The sequence below is a fragment of the Gigantopelta aegis genome, chromosome 4 (assembly GCF_016097555.1).
Source record: "Gigantopelta aegis isolate Gae_Host chromosome 4, Gae_host_genome, whole genome shotgun sequence".
NCBI lineage: Eukaryota > Metazoa > Mollusca > Gastropoda > Neomphalida > Peltospiridae > Gigantopelta > Gigantopelta aegis.
The window spans coordinates 59,903,770-59,916,847 of NC_054702.1; positions in this window are offsets into that span (position 1 = coordinate 59,903,770).

Here is a 13,078-nt window from a genome sequence, read left to right on the forward strand (position 1 = left end):
ACACATGCACGCACATGCATACGCACATGCATGTACACTTACACCCACACATACGCACTCACTCACTCACTTATTCACTCATGCGCACACACCAAACACCAGGGTACATATTTTGGAAGCTATCTTAGTGCTTTGGTATCGTAAAACTGTTGTAGGCTATAACAAGTGTTGTAGTGATGTCATATGATACATGTAGCTTACAACGATTTTATGATATGGTAGTGCTAAGAGCTTCAAACATCTGTAGCCTGACATAACTAACATGGATTTAGAATTAAAAGTTCAAGGCTCGACCTTAGCGGTAGCCCGGAGTGTTTTTGCTACCAATTCCACCCTCAGGCTACAAGATATCTAAACCTGGTAGTCCGCCGAGCTACTAGCTTTTTTTTTGCACACCCAGTTACTCCACAATCAATAAGACACCTAAACATCTAAACCCCCCAAAACCTACCTAAAACAACATGTTTAAATAAAAATAAATTATTTTACTTTTATTTAAAATTATGGGGCTACCAATTTTTACTGAGGACTTCCATATTTTTTAACCTAGTATCCCAGGGGTCTACCATTAAGAAACGTTAAGGTCGAGGCCTGAAGTTTGGAATTGGGCATTACCTAATCTGTAACTTATTTTGTTGCAGTAGCTAATAAGTGCATTACAGCTGTTATTTAAACTGCTGTTAATTAAACATGTAGTGTACATGTCAATCATGTGATATTTTAATTGGATCTTTTGTTTAACCAGATTTACTATAATTAAAACTAGATTTCTGTACTCACCAGTGCAACAAATAATTTGACAACATGTACATTCACATGTAACTCACTTGTTACCCATGCAGACCACAGGTGCACATGGTGTCAAGACTGTTCAATTGTTGTATATTAATATTATATTAAAATTTTCTTACAAGTAAATATACTACTCATTTAATGTTATATCTAAGATGGCCCAAAGTGGCATCTGCTTGCAACATTAGACTCATTAAAGTACTAATTGAAATTATACCCACTATATGTTGGATTTTTAAAGAAAATTCACTAAAATCCATTGAAATGAAAATTTTAAATAGGGATTTAAATAACAAAATCCAGTTTGAAAGTTTTTCATTCTATGGATTTTCATAAATCATTTCAAGAAATACTGTTTTCCTTACATATACAGTGAAACCCCACTAAACTGGACACCCACTAGACCAAATAAAAAGTCGGGTTTAAAAGGGTATCTTGTGTAAAGAGGTTTAGTTCTGTACCAGTAGTTAAAAAGGGACAATGGAAAATGCATGTATCTTATTAACCTTTAACCCCCAACCCCCAAAAGCTTTGTTGTATCCAGTATAAATGTACTTACATGTACCTTTTTCTCCTTCCTCTTTAAAAAATAAAATAAAATAATAATTTTTTTGTTAATAGAAACCCACTGACAGACTACTAACAAAATGGTAGACTGGATTTCAGAATAAATGTTTAATGATACCCCAGCCCAAACATACATCAGTTATTAGGTGTCAAAAAAATAGTAAAAATTAAAACACTTTGTAAAGAGCTATGCAGAGCATAAATATCACAAGTATATTAATTTTTTTAGTATAAACATATAGTATAAATATGGTATGTCAATAGTATATAAATATAGTATGTCAATAGTACATAAATATAGTATGTCAATAGTACATAAATATAGTATGTCAATAGTACATAAATATAGTATGTCAATAGTATATAAATATAGTATGTCATAAACATTTCTAAATAAGTTGAGGGTGGAATCGAAATGATAGATTACAGAAAGCCGATATTCTAAATAATTCTTTGTTCAAGTATTTAGCCTACTGAACTGAGTTGTGCCAATTTCTACTGGAAACAACATCAATAATTTGTTACGGGGTCAAGACAATCCACCAACAATGACCAAATTGTAAATGCTTCCCGTTGTTTGCCCTCAGACAATGCTACAAGAGCATGGCACACATGGTCAGCTTGGTGTGTTTAATTGTAGCATGTTTGTGGAATTTTTATTGTCAGGATATGTAAATATTGAAGTCCATATGTACAGAGCCATTTCATACATTGATAGCAATGCTTGGAGTAAATGTCACACTCGCGTCTCGAGATGCAAACATCTTTATGACGTATTTAATAACAAATATAAAATATTCTCAATATCTGGCCACAAGCGATTTTTCACTTGTCAGTTTTCTTTTTTATTTATTTAAGATCCTTCTGGTTAAAGACCTTTGATTTTTGGCAGATGAAATACTAGTATCCTTCATTACCAGGGGGTGGGATGAGGCCCAGTAGTAAAATGCTCGCCTGATGTGGTCGGTCTAGGATTGATCACTGATGGTGGGCCCATTAGGCTATTTTTCATTCCAGCCTGTGCACGACGACAGGAATATCAAAGATCGTGATATGTGCTATTCTGTCTGTGGGATGATGCATATAAAAGATCCTTTGCTACTAATGAAAAAATGTAGTGGGTTTCCTCTAAGACTATACACATGTACATGAAAATTACCAAATGTTTGACATCCAATAGCTGATGATTGATAAATCAATGTGCTGTAGTGGTGGTGTTAAACAAATCAAATGGTTACTTTAAAACTAATATAACCAAATATTTGAAAGGGAGCTAGAATGTTTATGCACATATATACTTTAAAAAATCTCAGAGAATTTGCAAGTAGCAAAACATCAAGCATAATTAAAATTAAGAACAACATTAAACATTTAATATTTAAGTGTGTTTACAAGAGCATGGAGATACATGCATTTTCAAAAGTAGGAAGCTGGATGAATACCACCCAAAAAGGGAAACAGTATTTTTGAACCTAAAAATAGGAGATGCACAAACATCACATCCCTCCACCCATAACAAATGGTAAAACAAACAAAACTCACCTATTGCGATATACATTTATTGTAACAAAGGCGATTGCTACACCATGTGTCTTTAATGTGTTTTAATATCAGCTTCTGTTTTAGTTGTTTTCTATAATAAAAAATGGGTTACGTCCCAGATGACAGTCTGATAAAGATGACTTTATGACAGTCGACTTATTAATGTAAACTGAAACAAAAGATAAAAATTAATTCTTAGAATCTCTAGATAGAAACATAATTTGGATAAGTTTTAAACGATGATGTTTAGATTTAAAAAATATTAAAACTGGATGTCATAGGCATATTCAACATTCCAACAGTAACACATTCTTAGGCCTGCTTGTCATGTACACCTGTTAACACAAGGTTTTGTGAATTTTGAAATGTACTTTTCCATGCATGTGAAATGACACAAAAATATGATGTGATGAAAGAGTGTGACTATGGCTTGTAAAGAGGTTAGTTTAATATTTGTATAAAAAACCCAGAGAAATCATAAGCATATGATGCACACATATACACCACACCACCAAAAACCCCAGCACATATTGTGGTTGAATTAAATTTAGCAAAAAAGGAATGAACATGGAGCTTATTATGATCTATTTCCCACTTGATAAACATTTTCAAACAGAAAACATCAGATTCGCTTGGATTTAGATTGAAATATATACACACTGCATGGAAAGCACTATGTAATACCGGTAATGCCATAGATACATGTAGAATTCTCCCTCTGTGCACAAATTTTTTTACCGTTTTTCATTCATTCATTTCACCGTATTTTTGTCCTTATATCCAAATAAAGTTCAAGCACACTGTCCTGAGCACACACCTTGGCTATCTGGGCCGTCTGTCCAAGACTGTAAGTGGTTAGTTGTTAGTGGTTAGTTGTTAGTGGTTAGTGAGAGAGAAGTCAGTGTAGTGGTCTTACACCTACCCATTGAGTCATTAAAATTAAGTTTATTTATTTGTTCAATGTAGAATCATGTACAGTGAAATGGTACTGTTCATATGTAGGGTTATCCATAAACTTGTGCATAAAGTGGTGTACATGAAAAGCAGAGCCAATTTTTAGTGCCAATAAAATATGCTTGGAAAATATTTCTACGCTGTGCCACTGGGAATTGTTTAGCAATTAGATTTCTGCATTCTGTCTCATTTAATTATTAAACTGTTTTCATAAGTCCATGTTTGTTTTGTTGTTTCTTTCATATTATTATTAAACAGTTTTCCAGGAATTACCTTTCTCAAAATGAGCATCCAGTTAGAAAATAAATTTGCATGCTTACCTTGCAAGCCAGTGGGAATGAATGAATGTTTGACACCCCAGCACAAAAATACATATCGGCTATATGGTGTTACATGCCAGTGGGATGATCTATTCTGTACATAATGCATATATCTAATACATGTATATATGGTATACTGGTATTAAAAATTGAAACACTGACTAGCATGGAACTGCTGTAGGATTTGTTTCTAATAGTAACACTAAACTAATAAAGGACTCTGTTAAGTTTGCATATAAAACTCCATTTGTTTTCCTGGAAAGGTGTATCAACTTTAGCACCATAGATCACTAAACAGGGTTGAAACTTACCCGATAATATGAAAATCATGGTCGCCAGCAAGACTAGTTGAAGAAAAATCTTAGTGACTCTCCTCAAATTCAACTTGCCCTCCAGTTGTCACGATAAAATTTAACTGTACAATCAAAATCCGAGAGAGAGAGAGGGAGGGAGGGAAGGGAGGGATGGAGAGATTTGGATATTGTAAATACTAATAAAATAAACCTTGAAAGTAAAATTGTGAAATTTGTGAAGAAAAAGTAAATTAAAAGATGCCATACATGTATCATCAGGGTTTAAATTTTGTTCAGTTTTGGGGTTTTTTGTATGCGCAATCAACATTCAATTTGTTGTTGTCTGCTTGTCATTCATTTGTGAGGGTTTTTTTCACAATTCAGAAGCATTTGTATTAACAATAAAGTTCAAACAAGTAAGTATCTTAGCAGAAAACTTTATGTGCGTCTAAAGTCATATTTATACACCCAGTTATGATGGGTTGTATTATGGTATGGTGATGTCTGTCTGTATGTCTGTCCGTCCATCTGTTAATTTTTCTTGTCCAGACAATATCTTGCATAACAGAAGCATACAGGACCATCAAACCTCGCATGTAGGAACAACTTGGGATGGCGGTGTGTCGCGTACTATTATTACGTCACTGTGACCTACTTTTCACGGTCTACTGCACATAACAGTAAATTTTTGTCTGGACCATATCTTGTATAACAGAAGCATACAGGACCATCAAACCTCACATGTAGGAACAACTTGGGATGGCGGTGTGTCGCGTACTATTATTACGTCACTGTGACCTACTTTTCACGGTCTACTGCACATAACAGTAAATTTTTGTCTGGACCATATCTTACATACAGATGCATACAGGACCACCAAACCTCACATGTAGGAACAACTTCAGATGGTGGTGTGTCATGTTCTATTACTAGGTCACTGTGACCTACTTTTCACGGTCTACTGCACATAACAGTAAATCCTTGTCCGGACCATATCTTGCATACAGATGCATACAGGACCACCAAACCACATGTAGAAACAACTTGGGATGGTGGTTGATCCAAAACAAATTGTTCATCCATCCCATAAGTCACATAATTAGACTTGAATCATACCCGTAACATATTCATTAATATAGATATGTTTTTCCATCATGTACCTCACCAGTACACTTGTTGTTTATTCCTTAAAATACTTGATATCAGGGTCCACTACTCTTGTAGAAACTTTGTTAAAATGGAGGATGAACCGACATTCGCTGCATGTCACATGACCACATGCAGGCCAGATCAACAAGGCCAAATCATTTTATTTTTTTCATTTTTACAATTTTCATCCCCCACCCCCACCAACCATTAGTTTTTTTGTGGGGGGTTTTAAGTTATATTTTTGATTGTAGAATGTATGATGAATTTTCTGTGCCTACTGTAGTAAAAATACACATCCATTCTTAACAATTGTAAGTTAAATTTGAGTATATTGTTTGTTTTAATTAACAGTAAATTTATCAGAAAATTTATATTTACACAGTACAAACTATTTACTGGTGTGAACATCTGTCCATCTGTATTGACATCAAGTGTTGTCAGTGAGCATGGGGGACGGAGAGGAGATTGGTAAGTTTTTCTTTTAAAAATAAATATGAACCAAACTATTCATCTACCAGTATTGTAAATGTTTCAGAAACATATAATTTGTTCACTTAATAACTTTAAAAATCTTAGCCAATAAAGGTCACCATTGATGACTGAGGGACTGCTAATTTCCAACCCTGTTTAAATCTGAAGGAATTCTTGTATCAAACATGATTGTTTCAACCAGACTTGCTACAGATACTACTGTAAAATAAAGTTAGGAGAGCAATTTTTGGTAGTTGTTAACATGTTGGTTCGGACTTTAATTAGCAAGGCATCTTCTATATGCACTTCCCCTCATGACAGCACATACCACCACATTTGATATACCAGTTGGGATGGAGAAATAACCCTTATGGTGACCAGTCATAACTCCACAATGTGGGCGAGTACTCTCCTACAGGTTTGTATTGAATTACATCCAGCCCCAGTGCTTTTTGAAAATGAGCCAGTGTGCCAGCAATGGCTTCCTTTCCATTATACTTTGTACAGGACACTACCCTGTATATTTAATGCGAACTGTCGTGCTGTTACGTGGTGGTTTTGTGAACTGCCAGTCAGTCAAGTGATGTAACCTAATGCCTAAAAGCAAACTGTCAACTGTTATGATGAAGTTAGCCAATTCTATGGTTGAATTGTAATTTCCCCAACTCTCAACTTATGACAGGTGCGCTCAGATTAACAAATAATAGGTGATATGATGAAAATTGAGTTGTAAGAACACTTAAGACTAGCAACTGGATGGTCTTAGAAGTCGTGAGAGCAGAAAGTTGCAAATTTCGGAATCAATGAACTTATATTCATGTTTCAAAAATGTTCTGGACTGATTTTTGAATATTTGACGAATAGCACATAAATTTTTAGAAAAAAAACTTAGTACAATTTTATTTGGATTAGGTTATGCAGATTTATTTCCCACAACGAAACAAATTATTACCTATAGTCTGTCCCACAGGGAATGCCTTTTTTATACTATAAAATTTACTACAAGTTATTTATTTTTGAGCTGATTAATTTGTATATTTCACACACAAAAATTGTATTGTTTTATTTCCAAAACACTTTACTTTTCTTTTTATGTGAAACCAAACTGAAATTATTTACAAAAAAACATTTTTATACAATGTAGAATGATGGGATGGACTAGGTAAAAATACTGTCCCCTGTGTGTCACAAATAACATTTAAATCTCTAACTACTGTTTAAATAACACCCATAAACTCCATTCTATCTTTTAACAATAGTTAAGCAAACATGAAAACACCACAAAATCAAATGACAGTATATAATTTATTTCGGAATCTGTATATCATATAAAGTTTAAATAACAATGTCATCTGATTAAAATATGTAAATCGTACAGGGAAAAATAACAAATATAGTAACTACAAGTAATTAATATCAGTGTTGTTTTATTCATCACATCAAATCACATGTGTATTGCTCTGAAGTACTTCACATGTCACCAAAACAAATTCATGAAAGACCACAATTTATGATATACTAGTATACTACCGTACATGTAGTTTTAAGTAGCTGAATACACAACATTTGTTTAATGCCACCGAATCCTGCAATGTTCACGGCAATATTCTTGTCAGACCGTAGCTTTCATACATTCACTCATTCCAACTACACAAATAAAGTATTATTATTGCACGCGGGGCTAACTCTGGCACTCGCCAAATTCGCATTTTAATTTGGCGAAATAATTTCATGTTATAATTGACATTTTAAAGAAAATATCTGTGGATTTCTGGCATTTGTGAAGTTTAACCGACAATCTGACGAAATGTTTTCCTCACCCAGAGCTAGTCCTGGCATGGACTCATTTCTAGTTTGTCAAATTCTGTTTGTCTTTGATTACTAGTACCCGGTAGTTGAAGACGAGAAGTGTTGCAGTGGTGGTTTCCTTTCACACAATAAAGTTTAATGAAAGTTTTTTAAAAGTAGTTTTGCCACAGTAATTAAATGCATCTAATGTGTTACTTGCATAGCACATGTATCGTGATGTATAATGAACATGACCAAAATCTACCTGCAACAGCTATCCATTGTAACAGGCATGGGCAATAATACATGTATTCAAGGTATCCAAAGAACCAGATTTTATTATTTTTTTTAAAAGCATACACTGGTCAACTGCATAAATGCCTCCAGTGTATAATTTGTACACTCCTAAAAATACTGGTAATTGTAAATGGCCTACCAGTTATAATGGTAAAACAGTAAATTTTTATTTTAAAAAATACCTCCCCCCCAAAAAAACCCCAACCCACACAAACAAACACCTGCTAAAAAAAAACCCAAACCCATTTTGTGTTGTCCCCAGAAAAACTGTTGTGGCCTTAAATTATTGCTTTACATAATATATACATGTATTACATAATCATATATTATATATGTTCATATACACCTTTTACATACTATACATAAAATTATACATACATTAATACACAAATATACACATGCACATACACAAATGTTAATACATTTTGATGTTGCAAATATTTCATAAATTATTACATTCTTAAAAATAAATTTCATAACATTTACTAATAAAATTAAAGTTGCATCTCTTGACGTTTGATCCAAGAGGAGAACAAACAACCTATATTCGATCCATCTCTTGACGTTTGATCCAAGAGGAGAAAAAACAACCTATATTCGATCCATCTCTTGATGTTTGATCCAAGAGGAGAAAAACAACCGCCTATATTTGATCCATCTCTTGACATTTCATCCAAGAAGATAAAAACAACCTATATTCAATCCATCTCTTGACGTTTGATCCAAGAGGAGAAAAAACAACGTATATTTGATCCATCTCTTGACATTTGATCCAAGAGGAGAAGAACAACCGCCTATATTCGATTCATCTCTTGACGTTTAATCCATGAGGAGAAAAACAACCTATATTCGATCCATCTCTTGACGTTTGGATCCAAGAGGAGAAAAACAACTGCCTATATTCGATTCATCTCTTGACGTTTGATCCAAGAGGAGAAAAACAACCTATATTCGATCCATCTCTTGACGTTTGGATCCAAGAGGAGAAAAAACAACCTATATTCAATCCATCTCTTGACGTTTGATCCAAGAGGAGAAAAACAACCTATATTCGATCCATCTCTTGACGTTTGGATCCAAGAGGAGAAAAAACAACCTATATTCAATCCATCTCTTGACATTTGATCCAAGAGGAGAAAAACAACCTATATTCGATCCATAATACAGGGACATGGCCACCAATCTCTGAGCATCTACATTTCATTTATCATGAGCTAAATTGTAAATTCACTGAGTTTGATATTAAATATTCATAATCAGCTCCGACGATTTCATTAAAATAAATAAAAAAAGATTTGATCTTTGGGCTCTTGAGCAAATATTTTTAAACTTATAAATTTCTGACCCATTTAAAAAAAAAGATCTATAAATTTGATAATAAATAAAACATATTACAAAGAAAAAGAGAACAAGTTATATACACAAATATTTCAGATAAAATAACTACATGTAGTATAATAACATTATACAACTATAAAGCATCCACAAAAATGTCAGTGTTTCACATAAAAATCTGTGAACATCGATGCAAAGAAACTCAAGATACTCAATATATAAACTGGGTATGCTTCAAATTACTACTGCCATAACACCCAACAGATAATCTAACAAATATTCAATCTTTCATTCCTTCATTTTAATTTATATAATATTATATGTATATATTTTTTTGTTTAACAACACTACTAGAGCACACTGATTTATTAATCATCAGCCATTGGATATCAAACATTTGGTAATTTTGACATATTGGACATAGGGCTTAACATGCACATTCAGAGCAAGCTGTTGACTTATGCCAGCTCCTTCTTCCAAGACAGGAAAGGGGTTGGGGTGGGTGTGAGAAGGGACTGCCTGCACTGGCAGGTGTTAGAGAGCACAAGCAACCCGACCAGTATGGTAGTGGGCGGGGGCATGTTTTCCAAGACATCTTTTATGTGCATCATCCCAAAGACGAGACATCACATAGCAAGACCTGGTATACACCAGTCGTGATGCACTGGCTAAAGTGAGAAATAGCCTTATATATAGACAGAACGACATACCAGTTATTTATTGCACAAATTTTTATATTGCGCAAAAATATTATACCACGAGACTGCATATCGGTATAAATCTTGCGCACAATATAAACGAGTGCAATAAAAAACATGGCAAAAACAACTGGTATGTGGTTCTGTATTTATTATATACCACCTTTCTATATTATGATTAACAAAAGTTTAATTAAATAACACAACTTATTTCGTCTAGAAAGTTGGATGGATTTTATGGAACTGATGGAAATAATGAGCATCCTGGCTAGGAATATAACATCATTCCTGGCTAGGGGCATGACGTCATTCATGTAAACACGTACTACACATGCAAGATTTTGTATCACACATATGTTCAATAAAACATTTTTTTATTGCACGGTCAAAATTGTCTTTATTACTAGATTAAATGGGTATGTAATAAAATATGTGCTTTGCAGTCTATCAAATAAAAATTCAGAAATATTAACCTGGGCACACAACTCCATTATCTGCAAGGCATGTTTGTCCAGGACAAAAGGTGTTGTTTTGTACAGATAAGTCAGTGCTGTTTTTTTTTGCCTTGATGTTACTGTGCCAAAATTCTGAGTTGCATCTGGTACCAAGACATGAACCCACCACCTCTCAATGCCAAGCCCAGTGATTTAAATACAATACCATTGATGAGACTGGTATACATGCATCAATATAATCTATAACAATATAATGTACAATATACACACAGACATTCATTCACTGTATTAATACTCCAGGTCACCATTCCACTAAGCGATCTTAGTGCCAAGTTCATCATGAGTGCATAACTACCTTTATTTCGATCATTTTTGAGTTTGCTGATAACAATTATTTCACATATTAATCACCAGGGTGTATACTATCAAATCAGATCCCACAGACGACAATAGTAACATATGTGGCTAAAACTCCTACCTGCAGCGTATAAATCAATATAAACGCCACGGATATAAATACTACCACCCCTAATCCTTAAAGTGAATCAGAAAAAATTGGGGGTCAAGCTACTCATATTTGAGATAATGGGTAGCATCTATGACTACCCTAATTCCGCACAAAATCTTAGTACTTTTTTTTACAGGTACCCCATACATGTTTCAAGCACAAGGCTATTTGACACAGTGGTACTAGATGAAATAAAATTGCATCCATTTTTTGCCAAGATAAAACCTTTTTTTTTTTTTTTTTTACAACCAACACACTCACATTTATCACCAATCACAGGACTTGTGGTGTTCACATCTCTATCAAAAGTTGGGTGCATCTCGAACTGTGACCAAGCCGGAAGTTATTTGATATAGTACTACCACCAATACACAGAGTCGTTATAGTGCACAGGCCGACGAGACCCAGGCCTATAGGGTGCCAAATATGTACAATATACACACAGACCTACATTTCACTGTATTAATACTCCAGTAAGACAATCTGCTTTACACCTATGACATGCATCAATATGATTCATGTTCATTTGTCATCCTTAAATCCAAATGTGTTGTGCATTTCAATGCAGTGAAACCCCTCTAAACTGACACCCACGGAAAAAAGTAAAACATCAGCTTTAAAGGGCATACCCTATACGCTTTAAAGGAAAATTACCCTAGTTTAGTTAATCAACCTGTAAACATTAACAGTTACAATTTAGTGAAACATGAATATGTGACTTTGAAATGGTGCAATACCCTCTAAAAATTTACTAAAACTCGACTCTATAACTGTTACTTCTCAGACGCATGTGCGTTTTAAAAAATAAGAGAAATGCATTTTATGATATTAAAAACACCAGGATGACAAAAAACACTTCGAATGTACGGAAATTGATAATCTAAACCATACATTCTAACTAAAGTATGATTTCAGTTATCAAAAACGACTATAACAGTAAAAAATATGCGTTAGTGTTTAAAAAGTAGTGTATGTCCCATTAAGTGGTATTCAGTTTAAGAGCGGTGCTTTAATGTACTGATATTTAAGGAGGGGCCGTAAAAAATGTTTCCAGTTTACAGAGGGTCTGGTTTTGAGAGATTTCACTGGACAAGTATTATCACAATAAGCTCATATAACAGTACAATTACATTCTTACACATACACACAAACTGTATTAAAAGCAAAAATATTGCAATATTTCTTAGAGAATGCCTCTGTTAAACAGTTTGGTTACTATCAACAGAGCACGCAGTGCAGAGTAACCATGTAAGTAAAAAAGGTTAAATGCTGTTGACAAAGTGACCAGTAAATAGTAAATAAATTAATAGTAATGTGACATTCCAGTCAAACCTCATCTTTGCTAGCCAAGGTACCATTCCATATGGTATGCTGCATTTCGTACCTTGGCATAGTTATCTGCAGAAACCGATCCTGATTACTAGCCAATGGTATAGGAAATAATTTGAAACAATGATTATGCCCATACATGATATCATTACTGATCAATTACATTGTGCTTAAGATTGGACAAGAAAGAAATATGGCTTCATCCATTTACAATAATATATGTGCACGGTTTAAAATATAACCCAATACCTGTGATAATTGTTTCCATGGAAACAGCAATGTTTTGTTTATAGTAGGAAAGATTAGCACCACATTTTTCTACAGGGAACCAATGATATGAGGCCACTTCCTGATATTTTCATACAGGTAACTATGCTAAGGTATAAAAAGTTAAAGTTTGTCTTGTTTAATGATACTACCAGAGCACATTGATTTACTAATCATCGGCTATTGGATGTTAAACATTTGGTCAATCTGACAGAGTCTTAGAGAGGAAACCCACTACATTTTTCCATTAGTAGCAAGGGATCTTTTATATGCATCATCCCATGGACAAGATAGCATATACCATGGCCTTTGA